The sequence below is a fragment of the Pinus tabuliformis genome, chromosome J (assembly GCF_031772625.1).
Source record: "Pinus tabuliformis cultivar Carrire ecotype Pingquan chromosome J, CPIR1, whole genome shotgun sequence".
NCBI classification, from domain to species: domain Eukaryota; kingdom Viridiplantae; phylum Streptophyta; class Pinopsida; order Pinales; family Pinaceae; genus Pinus; species Pinus tabuliformis.
The window spans coordinates 260072907-260100330 of record NC_142295.1 but is presented as its reverse complement, the minus strand read 5'-3'; the positions used below and the strand labels follow the sequence as shown (position 1 = coordinate 260100330).

The 27424-nt window shown below is 37.1% G+C and overlaps 1 pseudogene; it reads left to right on the top strand.

Annotated features, from left to right (window-relative positions):
• The first annotated feature begins 1819 nt into the window (after nt 1–1819).
• On the top strand, nt 1820–2603 carry LOC149226765 (ethylene-responsive transcription factor ERF057-like; annotated as a pseudogene).
• The last annotated feature ends 24821 nt before the right edge of the window (nt 2604–27424 follow it).

Here is a 27424-nt window from a genome sequence, read left to right as displayed (position 1 = left end):
ACCTCTGTGCGGCCATGCCCAAGAATGGGTGCATCACCCAAATTTGCGCCTTTCTCCTTAGCTTCCATGCACTTAGATATGTGCCTTTCTCACATGAGCGAAGATGCTTTGATCATTGAGCGATGGTGGAATGAGCTCCAGGCATCACCAATATATAGGTGTGGCAGGGTGAGGTCTTAGCTGCCCAACCGACCTACCCACGCCCACATTTCCATTGCAAATGCTGTAACTTTCATGTCGGCCTCCTTCCAAACGCGTTCAACCTCCATCGGCTTCACATGTTTTTTGGTTGGCCCATGGGTTGAGCCAACTGCTCCCCACACCAATAAACACAATGCTCACCCTCCTCTTATGCGCATAACACTCCATCGCATTAGTTTGAGCTCGCACATTAACCTTCCAACTGCACGCGCTCTCCATCCAGTCGCGGTCGTACATCGGCAGAACTGTAGGTCCTTACACTCTCGATCCCAAAGCTCAGCTCATGGTAGCGGCCAAAGATCAGTCGATGGCAGTGGCATGTCAAAGTGAACTAAGCTTTAATGGTGTGAGGCAGTGCCACTCGAGTAAATGTGTTGCATATTTGAGGTTACCGAGAAACAAAACCACATTATGGCTCGGGACTTTTGATATTTCAGAGGAGGCAGCCATGGCTCATTACAAGTTTTCTTACACGCTGAGGAGGTTGAGGGGTGACTAGGCTTAAGGGTGACTATGCCATGCTCAATTATCCTCACCTTAAACGTTATTTGGAAGTGAATTCCTTCACTCCTCGATTGGTAATTTCATGTTGCCGTCATTTGTTTATGACAAGCTATAAGCAAATTTCCAAAACTTGAAACGACCTTTCGAAAGCATGTATAAGACTAAAGAATGAGAAGAAATTTCATGTGCATAAACTACAAGTTTCCCTTATAATCTTCCCCACAACCGTCAATCGTATTTTCAGGGCATGAGTGAGGACAACGAACAAATGAGGGAAACCAATGATGCGAGTACATATCTTGCAGGTTGAAGTTTACAAGCACACAAACTCCATGGACTCACAGAAGATGAAGCTGAAGCTGAAAATTCAAGATTCTGGCTTGGAAATTATTGGATTTACACTGTGACGCAAAGAGTAGTGAGACATGTAGCCAAAACCCATAGAGGCAATGCAAAGCACTAAAATTATAAAATTCGCAAGAGTAGGTTGTGGACAGCCGTAGAGAAAACCCAACTACAAAAGATCAAAGTACCCATGAAATGGAGAGGGGGACGCATTTGCAAAAGGGCCAAAGAGCTACAAGACCAGGTTGTGAATACCCTTTGACGTGAGGAGAATCTATTTGAGAATCATGAAGAAGGCTTCTTTTCATCGTGGTAAATGGGCTAGGGTGTTTTCAAACTCACATCTATCAATCTTTGGTTTTCAAAAATTGTGTTTTAGGATCCTTCCGTTTCTGTAGAAGTAATGAGAAGAAGGTTACCAGGGTGTTATAAAATTGTTTTGCACAGATCCAAACATATTAGAGCAAGTTTTCAATCCTGGGACATGTGAGTTATGGGTCCACCATCCTTCAGTTGCGCCACTCTGGTAGCTAGTTTTACATTGATGATCACTCAATTCAGTTACAAATAGAAACATTCAATGCTAAATAACCTAATCTCCTTCCCTAGCTAACTTAACCTAGTTAAACATGGCTTGAATGCGGCCTGTAGGACCATATGTCCTTCCTAGATTTCCCACACATCAAACTCTGTAATTCCTATAACCTCCCACAATCAGGCCTTAAACATTCCCGAGCGCATTTAGTACTTCATTCATGCATCTTGCCAAATGGGTGCTCTACTTGCATCAGAAATTTCAGATGCATATGAGAATTTAGGCTCTCTTGGGTTGGTATGGGATGCATATACGAAGAATAATGATATTGTCTATCAAGACCATAATTTGGGGATTTTCAATGCTCATGTGCAGGAAATTTTCGAGGACTCTTCATGGAACTTTTCTTATCCTTCCAATGGGGATGCAAGGTTGGAGGGTTTGGATGCCTGGAACAACTTAAGAATTCCAGAGGTACGAAAACTATAAAATGTTGTGTTCTTCATCATAATTTTTCCCCAACATACCATCAAGTGGCTTTGATCACTTTGATGGCTTGGTATGGCACTCGATTTGTTTTCAATGGCACAACCAATGCAGTGGAGAATCCATTGAATAGATCACAGATTCAATAAATACAACAACAACTTCAATTGCATCAACTTTAAACACCAGTAGCTTCTTCAATCCACCATACGAGTTGAAATCATTTAATTCTGAGACCTTAGACCATGAAGGTTCATGGCAACGGCCTGTCAAAGCTAGCTAAGATTTACAGGGGTATGAGGCAGCACCACTCAGGTAAATGGGTTGCAGAGATCAGGTTACCAAGAAACAAAAGGATGTTATGGCTTGGGAATTTTTATATTACAGAGGAGGAAGCCATGGTCATGGCTTCTTAGATTTTAAGGGGTGACTACAGACTATGGGGTAATTTTCCTCACCTTAAACACCATTTGGAAGAGAATTCCTTCACCCCTGGACTGGTAATTCTATGCTTCCATTTGTGTGTTCCTGAAAGTTTTTACTTCCTTCTTTCATTTTCGATTTGCAGGATAATCTAAGCAGTCCTGAGATAAGGGGAAAACAAGGGAATCGATATGATACCTATCTTAAAATAGATTCTTCTTCCAATACATATGACAGGATCCCTTTTAAAACTTTGGATTTGAACGTGGGAGCATCTCTCAACATACTATCTTTAGGGTTATAAACATTTTCTTGAACTTTAAATGGAAATTTGTACCTAAAAATTATGTTTGTATATGTAAAAATTCTACGGTGGGATCCAACAAGAACACATGGATGAGTTGTACAATATAAGGTATGTTGTTTTGATACAAGTGAGTTAGTCATGTTTCTTTGTTTTCCAAGCGATATTCATCTACCCACTAATTGATTTTATATTTAGAAAAGTAACATGTGACATACCATACATGCCACATGAGTATAGATCATCATATATGCCAAAAGAAGGCACTGTCAAAAGAGATTTGCGTTTTTTGGAATTGTTTTGCATATAGCTATTAGTAAGGGCTGTCGACATCTCCGTGCATTGCTTTCAATATTTTCAGAAAAATAGATGTATGAACAAATGTTTGTTGTGGCCATATTTCTAGCATGTTGAAACCCCTAAGTTTTTGTTGGTACATACAGTCTTCTGCCACTACCATTCCATCAAGTTAATAAAGGTTCAATTGATTTAAGGTTATGGTTGCGGACTTTTGACACTGCAGATGAGGTGGCTATGGCTTATGAAAAGCATTCTTACAGGCTAACGGGTGACTACAGGCTAAGGGGTGACTATGGGGTGACTATGCGAGGTTCAGTTTTCATAACATTAAACACCATTTGGAAGGGAATTCCTTCGCCCCTTGGTAATTATGTGTTGCCATTTTTCTGTTGATGAAAGTCTCTACTTCCTTCTTACCCAATTTGGAGCTTCTTTCTATTTGAATTTGGAGCATGTAATTATCTATTTTCTCCAATACATGTGCTTCAAAAATGATATATTACATATTCAAAATTGTATAGCAACAGTGATATCCCTTGGAATGTTGTAGATGACCTTCCGGTATTTTGAATATGCTAGATTTAATGAAATCCCCTTTATGTCTATTAAGTAAAATGTCTCTCGGCTTCTCCTTTTTGTGGTTTCTATGGGTCATGGTATGTTGCAACCTACCCTTGAGGGAATTATATAAAAAGTTGTTCTTCTTCGACCAATCTTCTTTGTCCCTTCAAGGCATTTGGGCTTGTAGAAAATGTTGAGAATATAAATGATGCTTACGGAAGTTGCAATAACTTTCGTTGTATTCAGTGCCATTTTTCTTAATACATTATTTATCATATGATTTTGATCTTTTCAATTATTGAAAGGGTAGGGATAATATCTCTCAATATTACTTTTACCATGTCATTGTTATTTATATAGTTTGCATAAGCATAGATTTTGTAACTAATATAGAAAAAAGCAAGTAAATCATCGAGTGGAGTTTCTCTTTGACACATGTTACTTCTGATCCATATTGGTTTTCATGATTTTGATTTGAAATAGATTGAACTTAACTGCTTCATTGGATGACATTTTAAAAGCTCACATATCATATTCACAACATTCTTGACATAGCTTTCGGATCCAATACTGAAAAGAATGAGTCTTACAGGTGATTGTGATATCACAATTTATTATTTTGTTTCGAGTGAATAATGAGATCATTCTGCCATGAAACTATTTAATAAAAAAAGGAATCGAGATGTAATGAGACCAAAAATACCTCTTTGTTAAATTCTTAAATTCAATATGAGTTAAAGCTTTAGGCCTTGTAACATGGCTAGTATAGACACGGGATTTTTGTTGTAAATGTTCCTACATTTAATAAAGGTTCTAGCATTCACATAGATACTTGTCAAATTTTTAGGTCGAATCCTTCCATATAGATTCTGGTGCTTAATTTTCCTTCATTAAATCATTAATCCATGTCTTGGCAGATGCTCTTTTTATAAAATTTCATTGACTTAAGTCATCCCTTCGACTATTGTCACAACTTTTATTTGGTGAAATTGCTTTATTATATGCCATTGTTCCCTTCCTTGTGGGCTAGGATGTATACAAATTTGCATGTATATAAATAAATACATTGCTCATACCTTGGTTTCATTCTAATGTCCATACAACAATTTTCACCATTAAATTTCCAAAATGAATTGGATACTTGTGCTATAATCAATGGAAAAACTTTGTGTATCATTTTGGGTTTCTTTGGAGGTGCTTCACCTTACTTGTTTTGTCCATCTGTTGATTTAGTAGGTTGGGCAGTTATGGAACATGCCTTTCAACAACATTGTGGCTTTGATCTCTCTAATCAGATAGAATTTTCACATTGAGGTCGAATGAATTTATTTGTTCTCTAAAGCACTAATAAACATCACATGCATTTTCAAGAGAAAGGGGGTGTAACATCTCGTTCAAGTTTGACAATTCAAATCCTATAACACATGCTTTAACTATTTCTTGTAGTAAGGCTTTGAACAATGAAATTCTTTCTAACAAGCCTCTCTTGTTACCCAAGATAGGAAATAGATTGAAAATAAATTAGACATACATCGTCTGATTACTTACTGATCTATTGGTTTTTGAATCACTTATAACCCTCTCATATAGCATCGGTAAAAAAATATACAGAGGACTATACTTTATTTTCACTTCTAGAATTTGAACAATGAAAATTTTGTTTCCTTTCAGTAGTAAGTTTGGACATTTACTTATTTCAATGATATATTGTGATTGTAAAATATCATTTAATATTTTTCAAAAAAAATAATAAACAATTCTATATATATATATATATATATATATATATATATATATATAGATATAGTGTAGGCAATAGGTTTGGCAGTGCAGAAGATAGAAACATTGTAATTGTTATGGACATATTTGGGATCTACAACCCAAATCACATATGTCCATAAACCAAGGGCTTCTAAACCCCTAAAAATGTTGTTTCATACCCCAAAGGAACAAGGTCAGCTGATTACATCATTTCCGAGAAGTTCTCCCTGAAAAACTACTTAGAACTGGTCAAAACTGGACCATACAGACTGCTCCATGCATAGGGTGCGATGCATCTCACCTATTACACATGGGTGGTGTGATGCATACTAGAAAGCCCTTCTGTAGGGTGCGATGAGCGAGAGCAGGCAAATGGTAGAATCAGTTTGCTAGGTGGAAACTCAAAGAATCTTCTAGAAACTACTCATATGACACTTGCCTCTCTAAATTCGCCCACGAATGAGTAAGAGATCATGAAATCTCCATGCATAACCAAGAACTATCAGTGAAATGACACTAATAAAAATCCCAGAATCTGACTCACTCTCCTGCAAACATCTATATATGGATCCGTCATCCTAGAGATCCAGAGGCTGGAATTTTGTAATTTGCAAGGAAGTGTTGTTAGTTTCTCTTTGAAGACATTGGTGGGTGATCTTGCTTTGTATGAGGCGAAGAGGGATTTCATGCTGGGAGGATGATGCTAGATTAGACAACTTGGTTGTAATTCTCTCTTCTACTACTTCTATCAATAAATCTATTTGAGTTTTCCTCCATATGCTTGTATATCTCTGAATCTTGTATTTGTATATGCATTTATATGGTTAATGTACATATGATCCTACATTTTTTATGGTTATAGATCTCTATGCTTTGATGGTATTTTGCTACCTTGACTCTACAGGTGTTCTTTGAAGTGGGACAAGTGAGAAAGGAGTGGCGAAAGCTCTATCAAGGGAGAGAGGAAATGAGCAAGGATACTAGCAAAAGAGTGAGGTTGGTACTCTCTGCTTCTCTCTCATCTGTCTCTCATAAAGAAAAACAAAAGTGACTTTAGTTTGTTTGTTTCTAAGATAGCTACCCATCCTAGTGGGACTAGCAGCTCTGAATGGACACTAGTTTTTCCGTTAACAAAATGGTGACCCCGCTGGGGACTGAATAATTTGTTTGTTTTGTTACTTTTGTTTGATTTATAAACCACAGATGGAGCCTGAAGTTAAGCCAACTAGCCTTCAAACTTCTTTTTCCATGTAACTGCAAAGTAAATCAATGCTGCTTCAGTCAATCTTCTAGTTGGTTTATGAACTGAACATATCGCTTGCAAACATCCTAAGTGCCTTGGTGGTAGATCAAATAAACTCATTAGATCAGCCCCTATACTTTGTTTTTACTAACAATCATTAGCTCAGCATAAATCCTTGAACTTAGCTACAAGCTGTGAGTGAAAACCAAGCTTAGTCTCTTCCCTGGACTATTGCACTATCTCTTCTTGGCAACCTGAATGCATTGCACCACCCGTGTTTTGCAGGTGAGATGCATCCTTGTTTCCCTGTGTTACAGGTGCGATGATTGAATGAGACTATTTCTACCTCCAGATTTTGGTTTTTTCTTCATTTTATTCAAATTTATTCAGTGATTTTCTATCTATGATCAGTATATCTCTGTTGAAACCATCTTCCTTTGCATTATGCAGCCTCCATTAGAAGGAATTGTGAATGTTTTTTATGTATTTTTCATCATTTACAGTTCTCCTTTGCAAAGAGTAGCTTAATCGAACTGCCATCTTTTGATTTGAAAGTGTCACAAGTGTCGTTTTTAGTCAAGAAAAAGAGTGTCACAAAGCATTCCTCTTTTATATAGTTGATTACACTTTTGCCATTGTATTTGATTTAAATCATTAGTATTTCAAGTGTCGAAAGCAATTTTAAATTTGGAATCACAAAGTGTCATCTTAGCCTTCCTTTAATTTTTTGAAGAGAAAATTGTTAGTACTGTCGCTTTGAAAGAAGATAGTTCAGATCTATCCTTAGTTTTCCTTTGTCATTCTCACATTAAGGAAACTAAAAACAATACATGCATGCACATTATCATTTAGACTGCATGCTGGATTTGATTTAGGAAAAGTGCATGTAGTGTGTGCTCTCTGCTCTATGTTGAAAGAATTTCATTTCTCTTTCCTTAGTATCTAGGATTTTCATTGCAAAAAGAAAGTAAACAATTGTTTATCATCTTAGATTTCATAGTTAGGAATTGTATATCTACATCACACGGTGAACCTTAAAGGAAAACTTCTTAAGAAAGATAGACTGTAAAATAAACCTCAATGAACATAAAAACTCTTTGGAACCTAACGCACAACATTTAGAATTCTAGGCTAGAGACGTATTACAAAGTCGTGAAGCCTGGTAACTATCGCTTTCATCATAGGTTGGGTGATTTCTCATCTTTGAGATGACAAGTGCCAGTATGAACTTGTGCTCCCACGTACCGTCGAGTATATATTAGGAGACCACAATAGGCTACATCCTTTATCCTTAGGAAGCCGTGTCTGCTGCCCTATCAATTGCAATGCACTGAACACAATATTCGAGAAGATAGACTACTGTACCGTAAAATGTATTTTGTAGTTTTGTGTTTGGTTTGGTAATCCCTCTGCCCAGATTTCCAGAGAAGTCACTTTCATTCCTTTTCAGACTCCTTAAAAGAAAATTTTTGTCTGAGCACTTGTCACTTCAGGCTCATTAAAAATCGAAGGCGACTAGAGTCATCTTTGGCTTTTTCTCAACTCTTAAAAATTAAAAAAGTAAGTTGTGTCAAAGTTTCATAAAATTTATTTTAATCAGAATAACATCATTGTTCCCTCGTTGGTCCTAGGTTGACAAAATGGAGTCTCTTAATCAAGGATTTCCCCTTGGGGGGAATCCTAGTCCCTTCTCCTCTTGGGTGAATGTTGGTGCTCCACACATGGCTACATTGTCCCTTCCAGGACTCATAATTGGCCTACCAGTATGACTTTTATTGACCTATGTCATTCAAACCACCACAATTCCTCGGTAATCAAATCAGAAACCAGATGATACTGAATTTGCTCCCCTACCTTCTAATTCATTTGTTTCTCCCTCTCCTTCTTCCTCTTCGCTTGGTGAAGCTAGTAACGCTAAAAACCAAGTAACTAAGAAGAAGAAGAAAGGGAAGGAGAAGAAGATGAAGAATCCAACGGCAAAAGGGGGAAACCCTGCATCATCTGGCGAAAATCCACACACTGCACCTTCTAAACCTAAATCTCCACATCTCATTTGCAAGGGAGACCACTATCATCAAGATTGTCCCTGCATCCCACAGATCCTAAGGGATTGGTCTCCCTGCTTGCACAATCTGGTGTCTTCAACCTCTGACGATAATGTTGAGAGCACACCATCAACTAGTGAAAACGAAGCCAATGGAAAGAAAGGAAGATTTCAATTTCCTTGTAGACTATGTGAAGTTTATCATTTCCTCCACCGTTTTCGTTTCCTAGACGAAGCTAAAAGAGCGTTAGATAACTGTTATGCGTCACTGCGGCAACTTCCTCCTGGATACAAGAAACTCTTGCCGAGTCCATCGCTAGTTGAAAATCAAACTAACACACCATTTTTGTCATTCGAAGCATCTATCAACGAAGATAAACCCTCTGAGTCCACATCGGACCAAAGTCAATAGGTTGAGAGACCGGTTGACCCAATCTTGTCTTCAAAGGGTCCACCTATAGATGATACTATCACCAAAGAGAATGAGAATGACACCATTCAAATTCTTTCTGTAAACATAGAATCTAATGAACACGGGGGAAATATACCCTTTCCTTTACTGCAGGAAGGAAGTTCATCAAAGATTTACCCATCCGTTTATTCGGTCCCTCCTCCAAGAAATCTAGTCATTTCCTTCAATTGGAATCTATTAGGGAGACCCTGCCTACCATCTAATGTACCATTCTGAATCATAGTACAAGCTTAGAGAATGATCATGCTTGGTACTATCATATATGAAGGGGCTTCTGTGAGTATCCTTTCCTCAACTGCTTGGAAAGTGCTTGGTTTGCCATCGCTTCTGCCTGAGATTCGAAATCTAACACGCTTCAACAAAGGAACCAGTCGACCGTTGGGGATCCTTCCAAATTTGCCTATAACTTTGAGAAGGAAAATCGTTCATCTAAATGTGATGGTAGTCCAAGGGCTTTTAGATTACAATCTACTCCTCGGACGTGACTACATTCATAGCATGGGAGCTATTGTTTCCTCACTCTTTTGAGTGATGTGTTTTCCACATGAGCGTAGAATGGTCCAGCTCGTAGACCAGCTTTCGTTCCCTGGTTCAAACGCAACTATTAGTCAAATTCCATCCCTAACTGGTCTTTTTACGCAATGAATTTCTCATCAATCTCCAGTCCACCCACCTGATGATCATGAGTGAATTGGTGATTGTGACTGAAACCTAGGAGGCATGTGCCCTGATCTGCTTTGGCAGGAAAACCCTAGATATAAGGTAGGTTTTCATGTAGGAATATGGCTAGTTTGACAATCCTGTCCATTTAGGAAAATTGATTTGAAATGGAAAAGGATTCCCTCATCAAAGGTTATGTGATTGGGACTAACAACAATCACCTTTGTCCATTTCCAGGGACATCGCCAAGGAAGTGTTTTGTCTGCTACGCAGATGGAACAACCTTGCTAATGCAAGAACTTCCGTATGGTAACTTGGAAACTCTACTTATAAATGGGGGCATGCAAACCCTTTTGCATACAAGTGAAAAGTGACCTTTTATTTTCTTACTTTGTAGGCTCTTAACCCTTTAAACTTGTAGGTTGGTCATTCCTAGCTTGCATAACGAAAGGCTCTGGAGAAAACTTGCACATGGGGCAAACCCCCTAAAAAATGAACCTATTGATGAGGAATCCTTATTATATGAATGGCACGAGAAATTTTATGCAAAGTTCAAGCTTGTTAAAAAATAAATCTAGCCACGAGTAGTTTTATGCAAAGTTCAAGCTCGTTAAAAAATAAATCTAGCCATGAGCAATTTTACTCGAAGTTCAAGCTTGTTAAAAAATAAACCTAGCAATGAGAAAACATTCCCCAGAGTTTAAGCTCATTTAAAAATGAACCCATCTTCAGTAAATAATCTTTGCGATCACATAATTATCAACTTTTGAGCCTTGGTCGTGTTCTTAGCATCACCTCCACTATTTTTTAGCCGATCATACACCTCCATTTGATTGTTTACCCCTTTTCAGGAATAGCTACGACGAGTGATTCTATTAGCCACTTTCTTTACACTGCCATGATTGAAAAATTCCAAACCTTACCTGGAACCAGTTTCTATCCAAAAAAATCACTCGTTCCTCAAAAAATGAGTCTCCTTTAAGCGCTTTTCATCTAACACGTAAAATATGAAAAGATTGCCGAGCAATTGGCCGCTCCAGCTCATTAAGGTGACCGGAAATGCCATCCGTCCTCTAGATTTTAATCTTTTTGGACCTAAGAGAACATTACACAAAAATATCGAGTTCTTTTCTTGTTCAGCTCATTAAAACTATCGAAAAGTAATCCCTTTCGTATTGTTTTACACTTTTTTAGACTTAAGGGATTACATTCGGAAAAAGGACTACCAGAGTTGCCTTTACGTCCCTTTTAGACTCTCTAAAATTGAAAAGGACCAAGTTATCATTGTCGTTAAACTCGTTAAAACAATATCGACAAACTTGTCCATGTAGACAAGAACGAGTTTCACAGTCGCTATGCTCGGTAAAACATAGCGATAGGTTTGCTTGAACGGAAAATTATAGAACAAGCATATGTTATCCTCCTCAAGCTTGACAAAGATAAAGAGGTACTGGTCAGGAATGACTAGGGAAAAAGGGAAGAAAACTTGAATAACTTCATTGGTAGCAGGTCGCTCTTGAACATGACATTTTCACTCCATCACCATGATTGAGTCGGGTTGGGTTATTCCGTTCACCGGTAATATCACCACTGGTATGTTGTACCATCCATTTTGGGGTTAACCCTACCAATCCATTTCAGTGTCGCTGATATGTTCAAGGGAAGTTGCTCGGAGAGTTCACCAACCTAGATAGCCTCTCATCTGCTGCAATACATTCACTCTCAATTTTTCATTACAACCACCCAGAACCTTATATCATCAAATCGTTTCCACCTCCACAAAATTATTTGCTTTGTTGTGTGTCGTAGATGTGGGATTCATTAAGGCCCTCCTATGATGGATCACTTCTTGTCGACATCAGCTCATTATCCAAGAAGTTGACTTAGGAACAACCCTTTCAGTACTTTGATTCTTGCATGCCTTAATGCCAAGTTTCTCACTTCTGTCGACAGGTTTACATCAATGGACTTTGACCGAAAGATTTTGCGTTGTGTTCGACATCAACTCATGTATTCACACCACATAAATTGTACTGCAGTACCTTGAGAGTCATCATCATTATTGGTGATTCCTCTCATGGCTGTTAACATCTTACATCATTGGCTGGTAATTAGGTGATGTCTTTCCATGTTCGACATCAAAACATCTTCTCACATGCAGCGACTTGTACTTCGGGTGAAGATTGAACGAGTTTCAAGACCCTGGATCTAGTTTCATCCATCTAGGCTGTGATATATTCAATAAAATAAAGACATCAAATGTACATCATTGCTGCACAGATAATCATCCAAGCTAAGGGATGATGGCTCTACTAGAATCATCAGTCTGCCACACAGATGATTATCTGTCTTATGTACATGAAAATGAATTTATAAAGCTTAGCATGGGAATGCCCGCCTTATCTAGATCATGAAAATATTATGAAGATAACGTATTGTATTGTGTCTTATTATAGGTCACCTTATAGTTCGAAAAACCTCAGATCCTCATTATAAAGCATTTCACCCAACATCAAAAGATTTATGACCTCATGCTTTAGGGGGCAACTGTTATAGACATATTTGGGCACTGTAAACCTAATCACATATGTCCATAAACCAAGGGCTTCTAAACCCCTAAAAGTGTTGTTTCATACCCTAAAGGAACAAGGTCAGCTGATTACATCATTTCCCAGAAGTTCTCCCTGAAAAACTACTCAGAACTTGTCAAAACTAGACCATACAGATTGCTCCATGCATAGGGTGTGATGCATCTCACCTATTACAAATGGGGGTGCGATGCATACTAGAAAGCCCTTTTGTAGGGTGCAATGAGTGAGAGCAGACAAATGGCAGAAGCAGTTTGTTAGGTGGAAACTCAAAGAATCTTCTAGAAACTGCTCATATGACACTTGCCTCTCTGAATTCGCCCAGGGATGAGTAAGGGATCATGAAATCTCCAAGTGGAACCAAGAACTATCAGTGAAATGACACTAATCAAAATCCCAAAAGCTGACTCACTCTCCTTCAAACATCTATATATGCATCCCTCATCATAGAGATCTAGAGGCTGGAATTTTGTAATTTGCAAGGAAGTGTTGTTAGTTTCTCTCTGAAGACATTGTTAGGTGATCTTGCTTTGTATGAGGTGAAGAGGCCTTTCATGCTAGGAGGATGATGTTGGATCAGACAGCTTGGTTGTAATTCTCTCTTCCAATACTTCTATCAATAAAGTTATTTGAGTTTTCCTCCATATGCTTTTATATCTCTAAATCTTGTATTTGTATATGCATTTATATGGTTAATGTACATCTGATTCGACATTGTTTATGGTTATAGATCTCTATGCTTTGAAGGTATTTTTGTTCCTTGACTCTACAGGTGCTCTTTGAAGCGGGACAAGTGAGAAAGGAGTGGTGAAAACTCTATCAAGGGAGAGAGGAAATGAGCAAGGAGACTAGCAAAATACTAAGGTTGGTACTCTCTACTTCTCTCTCATCTATCTCTCATAAAGGAAATCACACGTGACCTTAGTTTGTTTGTTTCTAAGATAGCTACCCATCTTAGTGGGACTAGTAGCTCTGAATGGACACTAGTTTTGCCGATAATAGTAATTAATTATGTATATTTTGGAATTCGATGGGATATTTCAAATTTAATGGTGGATATGTATTTTGTAGTTGTTATACCTTTTAATCTTCATCTTTCCATGTTAAAGTTGCTAGAAAATTAAGAACATGAATAGTTCTCCTATCTAAATTGTGTGCATTTATGTAATGAACCTCTTTTGCCTACCCGGAAATTTTTCCCTTATGCTCCATTCAATTAACGAATTCTTGATTTATAGTTAAAATTCGAATCTTGCCAAGAGTACATTTAATATTTTGATATATAATTTTTATTACTTATATGAGGTGGATCTGTGATGTGGACTTTTTCATCTATAAGACATTATGTCAGTCAATCTGTCGTCACACAGAAAGAACTTAGACACCCTCTTTGATGACCTCACACAAGCATTAATGGACAATGATTTAAACTTAAGGTAACTAGCATGGTCGCATGGATAGGGATCATGATCCTAAATCCAAATGCATAGTCAAATGGTTTAGTGATATACCTGTTAATGTAACATGAAAAATATACTAGACTAGCCCCATAGGATACAGTCTTTGATGTGCATGCCTTAGAATATACTGAATCTTTGATTATATCATTTAGGGGCATTGTCCCCTAATTGGTTTTCATGCAGCCACATATCATGCTATTAGTTATCCCACAACTTAATCTATATATGGCCACCTCATGAAGTTACTTTCATAGAAACATTAATGGGATCATTAATATAAACATCCTTCCATTATCAACTCAAACAAATGCTGCCACATTTATTATGTACAATGGTCACATGTAAATTCTAATCATAAGTAAAGATAGCTCCATGGCCCAAGTAATACAACTACCTACTAAGCCTCTTATTTTGGAGGAAATAAGAGACTCAAGCATGACTATTTACCTTAACAAGGGATTAGATATACCAATACTACATAAGGTCTACACATTGCTCCTTTAACAACCTAAATTAGAATTTCATTGTTATGCCAAAATTGTCACTTGCAATCATATAACATTATTTCATAAATGTCGTGAGCCCAGGTAAATCTTCTCATCTATAACAGTCACATGCAATTCCTTCAACCATTCTCATTACTAGAAAATTTATACAAATTCTTTCATAAGCTAAATGAAATTAAGATAGAAAGGGAAGAAACATCATACACACATTCCACGCATATGACACCAACTGAATCTCACTTGGAGGGAGGAGCACCACCAACCAGCCATGAATTCACCTCTGACTCCCCCTGAGCTGAAGATCTTGCCAAGGATCAACCGTCCTCAATTTATCGATGCACTGGGTATTTAATACCCTCTTTCATGATTTAGTTACCATTAGCGGCGTCATGCTTTATGGATTTTTCCATTTGCCTAGGTCTTATCCAGAAAATCTCCTCATTATCTCCCATGACGCTTTTCCACATAAAAGCTTGCCCTTATCTCCCATCCATTTTATGGATATAAAATCCATCCAATCTTATCTAGAATCACATCTAGAAGCTTATCATGAAAGATTCATCTCTATCCCATTCCTCATGGGATTTGGCAATGATCTCCTCTCTCTTGGTGCTCCACCCTCCAAGTGATTTATTTTATTAATTTATTTAATAATACATTTTCTTTCCACATTACATATTACCTAGCTTTCCTCAGCTTAGGTGTAGACTAGTTTAACCCACAAAGGAGGGTATCAAACCTAGTTTTCCTCAGCTTAGGTCTACAACCTTTAACACACAAGGGAGGATATCATACCTAGCTTTTACTTAGCTTAGGTATACAATAATGTAATACACGAGGGAGGGGTAGTACATACACCCCCCTTAAATTTTACAGCAAGTCATTTATTTTATTAATTTATTTAATAATACATTTTCTTTTCAAATTACATATCACCTAGCTTTCCTCAGCTTAGGTGTAGAATAGTTTAACCCACAAAGGGGGGTATCAAACCTAGCTTTCATTAGCTTAGGTCTACAACTTTTAACACACAAGGGAGGATATCATACCTAGCTTTTACTTAGTTTAGGTATACAATAATGTAATACATGAGGGAGGTGTGTTACATACACCCCACCTTAAATTTTACACCATCCTTAGTGTATCACTGCATCATATCATCATTCACAGGTAGCTCATTTCGAAATCAACAGCTTTCATGGCTCTGCCATCTGAGACAAATTTTCCGATGTACATCTACCATGAGGAGTACTCCCAGCATCTCTCCTTCCATAGCTACATTAGTCTCAAGGAGTGCCACTAGCATATGTCCTTCCATAGCTACCTGTCACACATTTTTTTCAAATCATTTGTGAGAATGTATCGATGCAAAATTTAACTATGATAAGTATCATAATCTGTTACTATTAAAGCAACTATTTCTTATGGTTTATTTTATCTGAGAAATGCATGTCCTCTCCTTGTATTCTTTCAAGCCTTTGTGTTCTTTTGGAACACTTGCTTCTTGCAGTCTCTCTACATACAATACATTAGTTAGCATATTTTCCACATTAATATGCCTGCAAGGTCATAACAGATTATTTCATATCACAATATATTTTCATATACATATATTCATCGTAATTGTATGTATGCCAAACCGTGATGAAGCATAATTACTTATACCAAACTTAGTTTCCTTCCTCAAGGAAATCTCCAAGTTTGTTTACCAGGCCATACATCCATCCAATGACTATTGCATACCCGTACATAAGGTATGTCATACACACCAATACACATTTCATTTTTCAAACTTGTAACATATATAGTCATATGGTCCTCTATGTACTGTTGTACATTTTTCAGATGTGGTAGAACTTATAATGTCATTTTCATAGTATCACCTGAATGACATAAACTTTATCCACATATCTTTCCACCATGTTAGTATCCTACCAACATTCATTTATCATGGTTCATCTATGTAATTAAGAAAAATTTCATGTCATGTGTAAATCAATTCCAGATGTCATGTAACAATAGTACCACAACATTTATCATGCATACTATAACTCAATCATACACATAACCTTCACTTTTGGGATTAAATATGTCACCTATATGAGTTTTTAACAACAATGAAATGTACGATAAGACAAACTATTGACTATTATACTCAGTCTATCGTAGATATTTGAAGTCTCGTGATCATGAGAAAAATTTGGTTAGTTCTTAGCAATTGAACCACACTTAAACAAATTATGTCATAGGATTGACCATTTTCCATTTTTATACCTCTACATATTGTTGGTCGTGCATACTTCAATGTAGGTATGACCTCATTCAATAAACAATATGCATCTGCATGCATCTCCCATACAGAGGTTATAAGTGAAATATATACTATTCATCACTTCACACCGTTTAAATTTTTATGCAAGGTGTGACCGAAGGGTATCTATGCATTAGTGCGTTAAATCACCCTTAAACCTAGATATCAGTTATGAATTCATGGTTTATGCAACAATCGTTAGGCCACCCTAAATTGTTCTTGTGCATCAACCCCATCATGTTCAATTTCCAACTATAGTTTACATGGTTACAAATATGTTGATCATTATTAATGCATGATGTCGTCTACAAAATATTTTATTACATCTCTGCACCTACTTCATAATCTTATCCCATGAATTGATATGTTATTTATGCCTCTTTCATATCTAGGTTAAGATATTAACTTACTTAACTAGAACCCCTCACGTTCCAACCTATGCATGCTTATGCATAATGTCCTGATAAGATTTTGTTTCCTCAAACAATGTGTAATTGGATCATTTTCTTACTAAAATAATTCATCTATTGAAAAACCATTCTAGAGTAATTTACATCATTACTTTGCATGTGAGTTGATCAACATTGCCACAACTTTAATGTATTTAGTCTTATAAAAGACTTGTCTTTCACATCCTCTATCCCTTTTAGGATCTTTTAAGCATAACTTAATTTTCCTTAAGTTATTTTCTTAACTAGAAACCATACAACTTATCATTTGATTTTTAATATGATTAGAATGAGGTGATGATATTACTAATTTACCTCAATGATTTCGTATTGTATTACCCTTTTTCCTTACATAGCATCCATGCCATCCTAGAACAAATATGAGTAACATTTTTACCATATCATTAACATAGGTGTAACGATTAAATATCCACATTGCCTTTATACATAGGCATCCATTTTAGAGGTTTGTTTAATCGTTTTGAAGATAAACAAAATTTACTATTTGACGTCAAATACATAACTTATGCAAGCATATCCATGCAGCTCATTGCACCCCCACAATGAGTTCTATATGTAAGGGATCCATGTATTTGTGTACTTAAATACTCATTTTTGTTTTTATCAAGATTTAGTATGTATTAATCTGATGGCCATGCCTTATCATGGTTTCCAATTGTTTACTAACTCTCTATACATATATGGAATCATCACTTTCCAATCATGACATATAGTCATTGTGTCCTCATAGTTACGTTCAACTATAACTTAAGTTTTGAAACTTTCACAATATATGATAAAATTTTAAGCTCATTATCTTAGAAAGGGTCTTAATAAAAGTAACTTATTAACCTTAATAACATATTACTTCTTCACTTAGAAATTTTTTATGCATGTAAACATACCAAAACAACCTCTGGTAAATGTTTTATGCATACCAAAACAAGTTCTCCTAACCATATACTAGATAGGCTCCCCTTTGGGCATCATTTGATCATTACTTATAATCAAAACCTATTTTCTAAAGAGTTTATATGATAGCAGTGAAATATCAAGAATATTATATGTGAGACTCTGTAATTGTCTCAATTCTCATCCTTCCGACTCAAGGCAACCATCACACATTCTAAACCAACAAATAAATGATTCTATCCTTTAATACCGTAAACATTAAAACATGGTCCTTCATTTTTTTTTCACATGTTTAAAAACATAAGGACGTGCTATTGCATATTAAATAGCATATTTAATATGATGATACTTTACCTGAGAAATTTATGAATAGTCACACTCCTTATGTGAGTTTCATCTTTTGGACAAATTGTAAGCAAGATTTTCAAAGATTACTTCCTGACCACTTATATAGTAAAATAAAATAGTCATCTCTCTAATATGGTGTGCACATATGCACAAAGTCAAATTACCTTAGCACATAAGATATGTGCACTTGTGTTCATTTACAAATTACAATATAGAAATAAAATGTAGACAAAATGATCCAATTATTTCTCGAAAATACGACCTTCTCAAAATAACTAGAAACCATTCAAAACCATTCTCATCATAAATCATGCCTCTGCAATTTGTAATTCCAAATACCAAACTTTGTATTCTTCTGGTCGAAAGATCTCTCTTTTCTCTAGACATTGTCCTGCTACGATAGACATAATGTCAAGCTTAAGCCTTCTAAGCTTAGACATTCCTTTGACTATCAAATCAGTTATATGGGTTGGTAAAGTTTTCAGTTTATAAAAATTTCAAGCTACTCCAGTTACTTGAGTGGACAAATCTCATGTGATAGAAATGATATTGAAAAGTGACAATTGAGACACATGTGAATGAAGGATCTCCAACTCAAAATCATGCTGGGAATACTAAATACAAAAGAGTGTGGAATGGAAAAAAAGAAAACAACAGTTTCATTTGCATGAATCTCCCAACTACAGGTAGAGATACAAGGGAGGGGTGTTACAATTTTCTTCGAATAGGGCATGAATAAGTAATGCAGAATTTCGACATGGATATAACATTCTCAGCAGTGGGTAGTGACCAGTTCGATACCAGTGCTGAGCATCAATCGAGGGTGAAGGAGGGGTGCAACATGTGCTTTGACGATGTGAATGTGAATGTGATGCATGAAAATATCTTTTACCATCATAGGTATTGTTTTTGATGTTTGATTTTATACGTTAAGGCCATGATGGCTCATTATGGTGGTGTACCTAAATTCCCACATCACATATGTAATTCCAAACTCACAATAGATGATTGTAAGAAATTCTTGTCATCTAAATGGCTTGAGATTTTAATAAAAATGTTTGAAGAAGAAAAATTACAGATTCAGAGAAAGTATATTGCCCATGTATTGATTGCTAGATTTTAATGGCTTTATCAGAATTAAATAAGTGACCATAAGTTCCTTCTCACTTTTCTTCCACATCACATTCTTCTCTAACGATAACGACAACAACATGCCAAAAATTCTACCACTCGTTTTGTATTAAGTGTAAGGTTCCTTAGCACATAGACATGTCTTTTGAAGAATATGCCCTCAGTTGGGGCGATCAATGAAGATTTGAATTTTATTGCATAGAACAACAATTGAAAGTGGTGTCCAAATTAGAAACATATGATTGTAGGCACCGAAGGTCTCATGCACATAATTTGTAGGTACACGATACAAGGTGCCCTGCAAAGGCACACCAAAGCTCTAAATTAAGACTTTTCCTTTCCCCTTTACCAGATGGGCCAAATTGACAACAACCTTAAAAGCCCTTGTCAGGTTGCCACTACTACAAGGTTTGCTGCTCCATTCCCATCACAATGACGGTACTGAAGAAGTGCTTCTATGACCTTTTTGTGACACTTCCATTTTCTGGTATCATTCATAAAAGAACCAGAAAATCTCCCATCACAACAAAATGTGTATCCATCATTCACTCTTTAATTTCTTTAATTTCGTTCTACTTACTGGTGGAGTATCATATACTAATGTAGCACTCACTACCTAGAGTACAATATTATGACCTAGACTTGTTACCCGTCCAGTGTGCCTGTTGTTGACAACCATATGTGTAAAGTATCGACATTACACGCACACAATCCAACCATGGCACTAGCCAGATCATTCGGGACCATCCATCGCCCTCATTTCCCTGCTCATATTTTTAAACCAAAATTTTCTCTCTGCCACAAGTACAAAACAACCACAATCTTTATATTATTATTAACTGCTGGAATGTGACCCGTAGCATTCCTTTTTCTCCATCTGCGACCCCACCCATGGCGGATTCCATTGAATCTTCCACCCTATAATGTACATATGGTTTAATTGGACCTCAAACTATTGCAACCTTCCTAACATACGAAATTAAAATTACTAATAAATGAAAAAAGTAATGGATATGGTATTGCATCTCAAACAAAATCCATTACTATATCAACATTCTACAATTGCAGAGTTGATAAAGACATGCACTTGCACTGGGTAATAGCATGAAACCCAACCATTCTCGCCTTATACACTTCGCGGATAACCACCATCAAAATGGAAATAGCCGAGATGGAGCTTTACTTTCAACATTTATGTTTATTACAGGATAATATTATAACCGAGTACGGTGCGAATGCCTCAGTTAGACAACCTTACTACCATTTTCATTGATTGCTTTATGTAAACAGTTTTAGTTGGCTTTGTTGCCAATTTAGCACCTCCAACCTTTCACCAATAACATAAAACTGTGTTTCAAAAAAACAAGGAAACAATAGTATTATCCTTTATTTCAGTTATGACATGTTACCTCTTTTTGTAGTGTTTTAATCAACAGCCTCACTCTATCAATAAGGCAAAAAGGTTGGCTTTTGGAATAAAAAAGTTTCGTTCTCCAGATTACTGGATATGGTTGAGCTTTCTCGCTGTTTCCCAAATAGGAAGGTGAGCCTATTTTTCTTTTGCCAGCGGGCGAGTGAAATACGCTATTATCTCCTTAACACAAGTTTCCTTTTTGGATGTAATCCCTCCAAAACATTGGATGATTTTGAATCGTCTTCGATGTTTCCCACAATTCGGATGTGCTTGTACCTATCCTAAACACTACACTTTAATAGTGCATGGGGAATAAAGTATTCCAACTATGAGGACAACCGACACATGCAACAACCAGTCACAAGGAAGGAATACTCATCATCTATTTTTATTGATTTTTAACTCTTAACTCTCTTGTTGGGCAATGTTGGGTTGTGTTATTCTTTCCATGACTAGCCCACGTAGTGAATGGGGAGGTTAGAGGGGGGTGGGAGCCCCCCCTTCATTGCGTAGATTGTGTAGCAGGGGGGTGATAGGGGGGTTTAATGGGGGCAGGTAGTTCCCCTCTACAAGGTCTAGGGCAGCACACCAGGAAGTTTTTTTTTGGACCCTATATTAGGTTGGGTGGACCTACCTATGGTTTTGTGCATGATTTTCACACATGGTTTTGGATGCAATGGTTTTCAGTCCATGGTTTTCAACGTGATGGTTTTCAGTCCATGGTCTTGGATGCTTCGGCATGTATAAATATGTATTGTAGCATTGGAAGGAATATAATGAAAAATAAAGCTCGTATTCCCAATTTTGCGATCCAGGGAAAAATCTTTATGTATATGTGTTTTATTTGTTTTTCTCTCACATTGTTTATTTTTCTGTCTTCTTAGAATTTGTATGCACATAATTTTTGTATGGGGTTAAAACCTGCATTTGGTATCAGAGCTATTTTGGCTTCAAGGGGACGCCTTTGCTACTAAGGGGTTTCGCTCGGGCCTGCGGTAGACCCCGTTCAGTGGGAGATCTGTGGGATCGATTTTGGTGGTGAAACAAGATGGCGAGCAGTGGAAAGATAGAGATCGAGAAATTTAATGGTCAGAGTTTTGAGTTGTGGAAACTCAATAAGATGGATCTGTAGGTGGATAAATATCAGTGGATCATGGTAGATCTGGGTACTAAACCAATGGGAGTGTCTGATGAGGAATGGAAGAAGTCAGATTGGAAGGCAAAGAGCACAATACAATTGTGTGTCTTAGATTCAGTATTGCTAAATGTATTAGGGGAAGCTATGAGGAAGGACTTATGGGACAAACTAGGGACATTGTACAAATCTAAGTCTCTGGTGAATAAGTTGTTCCTATAGAAAAAGTTGTATAACCCGAGGATGAAATATGGAGACTCAGTGAGAGAGCATCTGAATATGTTTAATACTGTGGTAAATCAATTATCGTCTATTGATATCAAAATTTCAGATGAAGATAAGTGCATCAGTTTGTTGTGTTCTCTACGAGATTCATGGGATAGTGTGGTTATTGCAATAGGTAGCAATACAACTGCCTCGTAGTTTGATGAAATAGTCTCATCCTTGTTGATAAAGGAGATGAGATAGAAAAATATGGAGATCTAGAATGGTGATGCCTTGTTTGTATGAGGATGGTCACAGAACAAGAATAAAAATAAGTCATCGAGTGGGAGATCTAAATCTCTGGGAAAACCTATAAAGGTGGTGTGCTGGAAATGTGTAAAGGAAGGGCACTACAAAAGGGATTGTAAATATAAGGATCCTGATAAAGGAAAGGGATCTAATGATGCTCGTTTTGCAGAGGAGAAAACCACCTCAGGTGAAGGTGGGGATGTGCACTTGGCTTCTTCATGTACACATGTAGATCATGAGGCATGGTTGATTGATATAGGTACATACTTTCAATTCACTCCCCATAGATAGTGGTTCTTTGAGTATTAGTAATACGATGGTGGTGATGTCTTCTTAGGTGATGATAGGAAGGCTAGAATAGTTGGTCGTGAAAAAGTAAAGTTGAAATTGCAAGGTTGAAGGGTTAGAACACTTTCGGGTGTTCTACATATTCCTACATTGGTAAGAAATCTGATTTTTGTAAGCAAGTTGGACGATACAAGTGTAAAAGCAGTGTTTGAGAAGGATATATATAATATGGTTTGTGGAGCATTGGTATTGATGCGAGGAGTTTGGATTGGAACTTTGTACAAGCTGCAAGGTAGCACTATTGTTGATTGGTGCAACAATTTTGTGGTTCCTGAAAGTGGAGCAGAAAATCTAGTGGTCTCTTGAGAGAAGACCATGTTATGGCATCAAAGGATAGACATATTGGAGAGACAAGCCTTTGAATACTTCATGGTAAATATATGGTAGAAGGTATGAGTAATAGCTCTCTAGATTTTGATTTTTGTGAAAATTGTGTATATGGGAACCAGAATTGGGTGAGTTTCCCCTCTGGTGGTAAGAGGGTGAAACATATATTAGAGCTATTGCATAGTGATGTGTTTGGACCTGTGAAGGTTCTATCATTGTGTAAGTCTATGTACTATGTATCATTTATAGATGACTTCTCAAGGAATACATAGATATATTTCCTTAAGAAGAAATCTAAAGTCTTTGATAGGCTTAAAGAATTTAAGGCTTTGGTGGAAAACTAGATAGAGAATAAGATAATGGTGTTGAGGAAAGATAATGGTGGAGAGTTATGCAGTAAGGAATTTGAAGAACTTTGTAAGAAGTGTGGTATAGCACAACAGAAGACTACTCCATATACACGTCAGCAAAATGGAGTTGTAGAAAGAATGAACACGATGTTGGTGGAAATGGCAAGAAGCATGCTCAATGGTGTGGGGTTAGGATAGGAACTCTGGGCAAAGGCAATGGAGACAACATGTTACTTGGTCAATAGATCACCTTCATCAACATTGGAGAATAAGACTCCACAAGAGGTATGGAATGATAAGAAACCCTCTCTTCCACATCTGAGGGAATTTGGATCTAATGTGTATGTACATGTTCCAAAGGAGAAGCAAACCAAGTTGAATAGTAAATCTGAAAAGTGCATATTTATTGGGCATAAGGATGGTTTAAAGGGTTATAAGCTTTGGAACCCAATAAAAAGGAAGGTTGTGTACAACCGAGATGTGGTGTTCAGATAGGTGAAAGATGTTATTAAACATGAAGTCCAACCAAAGGAACCTGAGAAGATAGAGTTTGAGCTAAAGAAGGAAGAATCAAACTCTACAGCAGAGGAGGAATTAGAAGATGAACAACCAAAAACTCCGGGTGTGAGAATATTAGTTCGAGAAAGAAGGTAGAAAGAAAGGTATAGTCTATATGCTTTCAGTTCAAATTTTTCTTTATCTGTTACTGATGGTGATCCCAGAACTGTGAAGGAAGCAGTAGATTTAGAGGATGGCAAACTCTGGAAAGAGGCCATGGTTGATGAAATGGGATCATTGCACAAAAATGAGGCTTGGGATCTGGTGGAGTTGCCGACTGGAAGGAAACCCATTGGCATCAAATGGGTGTTCAAGAATAAGACAAATGTAGAAGGAAAGGTGGAGAAATACAAAGCTCGGTTGGTGGAAAAAGGTTATTCCCAGGTGTCAGGAATTGATTTCGGTGATATTTGTTTCTCCTGTTTCCAAGGTAACTTCTATTACATTACTTTTATCTATTGCTACCACTTTTGATTTTGAGGTAGAACAGATGGATGTGAAGACAACATTTCTTCAAGGGGATGTGGAAGAGGAAATCTACATCAAGCAACCTAAAGTCTTTGTGGTGAAGGGTAAGAAAGAACTGCTATGCAGGTTAAAGAAGTCTTTGTATGGGTTAAAACTGTCACCAATGATGTGGTATTAGAAATTTGATACATTTATACGGGGACTTGGCTTCACCACAAGAAAAGAAGATCACTATGTGAATTTTAAATTAATTTGTGGCCTTGTTATTTATCTGGTCTTGTATGTGGATGATATGTTGTTGATTGGAAATGACAAAGAAATTATCCAGGATTTGAAGACCCAATTGTCCTCCAAATTTGATATGAAAGATCTTGGTGTTGCAAACTATATTTTGGGCATGGAAATTAAAAGAGATTGAGCAAAGAGGAAGCTCTACTTAAACCAAAGGAAGTATGTCGAGACAATATTGCAAAGGTTTAATATGTAGGATAGTAAATCGATGAAGGTTCCTATTCCTGTAGGTGTAAAGTTATCTGTCGAAGTGTTCCAAGACATAAGAAGAGGAAGAATATATGTCCCGTGTTCCATATGCAAGTGCAGTCGGTAGCCTGATGTATGCGATGGTTTGTACTAGACTAGACATTGCACATCCAGTGGGCGTATTGAGTAGGTTTATGTCAAAACCAAGGAAGGGGCATTGCAAATAGTGAAGCGGGTTTTCCAGTATTTGCATGGCACTAGTGATTATGGTTTGTGATACCAAGGAATACCAGTATTGGAGAGAGTTTTGGATACTTGTGGCTTTGTTGATGTGGACTGTACTCGATATCTGGATCAGAGAAGATCTACAAGTGGGTATGTGTTTAACCTATTTGGAGGTGCATTTAGTTGAATGAGTAAGAAATAATCTGTAGTGGCACTGTGAACTATAGAGGCAGAATACATGGTGGCCACTCATGCAAGCAAGGAAGCAGTTTGGTTGCAGAGATTGTGTTCAAGTATGGGGTTAGTACAGGGAGCTATAAGGATAGATAGTGATAGCCAAAGTCCAATTTTCTTGGCAAAGAACCCTGCTTACCATTCAAAGACAAAGAAAATTGATGTTTAGTATCACTTTGTGAGGGATATGATAGAAAACAAAAAGGTGTGGCTCATAAAGGTGGACACTTTGAAGAATACTACAAATGCATTGACAAAATATGTAATTTCTGAGAAGTTCTCTTGCTATAGAGAAACAATGGGCATTGCAGGTTTGGATAAATGACTAAGATCTCTTTTGGCCCCCTGTGAAAAGAAAATAACAACTGTGAGAATGTTGGGTTGTGTTATTCTTTACAGGACTAGGCCATGTAGTGAACCGGGGGGTTAGAGGGGGTGGGGGGGTGGGGGAGCCCGCCCTTTGTTGCCCCGATTGCATAGTGGGGGGGTCATAGGGGGGGCAGTAGCCCCCTTGTTCGGGGGGTTTGAGGGGGGTAAGTAGCCCCCCTCTACAGGGTCCGAGGCAGCACCCAGGGAATTTTGTTTTGGACCCTATATGAGGTTGGGTAGACCTACCTATGGTTTTGTGCATGATTTTCATACATGGTTTTGGATGTTATAGTTTTTGGTCCATGGTTTTGGACATGATGGTTTTCTGTCCATGGTATTGGATGCTTCATCATGTATATATATGTATTGTAACATTGGAAGGAATATAATGAAAAATCAAGCTAGTAGTCCTAGTTTTGGGATCCAGGGGAAAATATCTGTGTATGTGTTTTATGTGTTATTCTCTCGCATTGTTTATTTTTCTATGTCCTTAGAATGTTTATGCAGATAATTTCCGTACGAGATTAAAACCTACAACCGAGATAAACACCACTGCATAACTTCTAACCATGAAACTTGGACGCAGTCGATTTCATCTTCATCTAGATGTATTTGCATCCAGCCTTTATGAGAGTTCATGCCTCGACTCAATTAGTTCACAGTATAATATAAGGAATCCTAACACCAAATAGTTGTTCATGCAACATCCCTATTGATAGTTCTTGGTAGTTTCTGATTTGCATAACCCTCATTTTTTCATGAACGACAAAAGTGGAAGGCTATTATACCAGGAAAGATACCAGCGTAGAGTATTCTGGAAACCACTATATATTTGAAGCCTACCCTTTGAGTATTAGCAATGTTGAAATGAATAGGGTTGCGGTAGTGGAAAATCTATGAATAAGTCAACATAGCATGTCGCATTCCTTTAACTCGGTATTCAATGAGGTAAAGAAAAAAGTGCTCAAGTAATTGATATTGTGGTGGGTGGGGAAATGCAGAGAGGTGTATCCCGAATTAACTTCAAACGCATCTTGAAGAGAATGATTGGTGTACACTACTGATTTTCTATTTAGATAAATACACGCGAATTTACAATTGCTTGAATTATCTCACAGCATTATCAATGTTGTATAAAGGGATAGTAGCTTGTTCCTCTAGATCCTTAAGTGATCCTTTGACAAGTATCAACAAAATGTAATTTTGGGAAATTATATCATAAGAGGAAAGAATGTATGTCTTTAAATTTCTATTAACACTCTATTTTCACATTAGCTCTTTTCCATTTAACTTCCAATTTGAAAATCTCACGGAAGACGATAATCACTTTCGTTCATAGTTGAATGAAATTTTACCACTGTAATTTTACGATAACAGTTCTTGATTTGATTATTCAGTTATTAGATTTCTACTAAATGGGAATAATGACAAGGTTGAGAAGAAAAATAACCAATATAGT